The sequence below is a fragment of the Hypanus sabinus genome, unplaced genomic scaffold (genome assembly GCF_030144855.1).
Source record: "Hypanus sabinus isolate sHypSab1 unplaced genomic scaffold, sHypSab1.hap1 scaffold_162, whole genome shotgun sequence".
Taxonomy (NCBI): Eukaryota; Metazoa; Chordata; class Chondrichthyes; order Myliobatiformes; family Dasyatidae; genus Hypanus; species Hypanus sabinus.
Genome location: NW_026779700.1, coordinates 244,363 through 245,669, shown reverse-complemented (window position 1 = coordinate 245,669; position 1,307 = coordinate 244,363).

The following is a 1,307-nucleotide window of genomic DNA, read 5'->3' as shown; positions in this document are numbered from 1 at the left end:
AGGGATAAAATAGCAGCAACCAAAGAATAGATCAGAGCGGAACACAACGAGAAACTAAAGACCAAAAACAGAACAACCCCCCCCCCACCCACCAACAAGCCACGCACATACACAGTTCCCTAACCCCATAACGGACCATCTTGTCAGGAATGATGAGATTGACCATTCAGGAAACTTAATCACAGACCAAGCGCTCAGGGGGATATTTGTTCGTAAGTTATGGGCGTTCTCCAGGCTTGGTGCCGCTCTGAGGGTCGGTAGTACCTGAACAAGTTCTATCGGTCTGGTTAAAGTAGTGAGAGGCTGTGTCCGATCACCAGGGTCCATGCCCAGAATGTGTGGCAGAACAACACGGAACACGGACAAGGGATAAAATAAGAGCATCCAAAGAAGCCCCGTCCGTCACCCATCCGCCAGACACCCGCGCAGACTCGGTCCTCTCATCGCAGCACAGGCCGTGTTCTTCGGCCTCCGGCATGCAGCGGGATGGGGCTCCGATTCAGGCGACAGACACCGGGCTTCGAAAGTACACGCGTGATTCTCAGGCCGGGGACAGTCCGGAGTTGATGAAAACTATTATCAGTTCTGTTTGATTTTTCTTTGCCAACAGGTTGTTACAGATTTTGATTTCCAGTGAGGGCGCATCCAGAGGGTAACTCACCGGCAACAGCGCTGTTCCGTGTTGAGTGACGATGTCCTGGTAACGGGGCTCAGACTAGAAAGTGTGTGCGAGAAGCTGACAAGAGATTTGGACACCGCTCAGCATGTCACAGAAACCAGCCTCCGTCTACACGTCTTTCTGCATCACGGGTCACAGACTCTGTCCGCTCTGGGCATCTTCTCCTCTCCTTTTGGGCCGATGATACAACAGACTGACACCATGAACCGGCTTAAGGACAGTTTCCACCCCGCTATTGTAAACAGTGGCGATGTCATCACAGACACTTGCCAATTCCTGTTGGTGTGGTGCGGGGAGCGTTCGATCCGGGTGCATCACGGACCGAGATGGAGACTCCATTGCATCGGACGGCAAGGGGCTGCAGAGCGTCGACAACTCAGCCGGCTCAATCACGGGCTCCCTGAGGAGAACTGAGAGAGGCGATGCTCCAGACGGCGGCATTCATATTCCAGAACTCCCCACGCCAGGGACAGGTCCACTTCTCGTCAGGAAAAACGTACAGGAGTCTGTAGACAAACACTCTGTGCTTCAAACGCAGCCCGACGAAATCTCCCAACGGTCCATTAAAATTCGCTTTCTATTCCAGTCGTTTTGAATACTCTATTTTGCAGCTTCTCTTGATTTTATG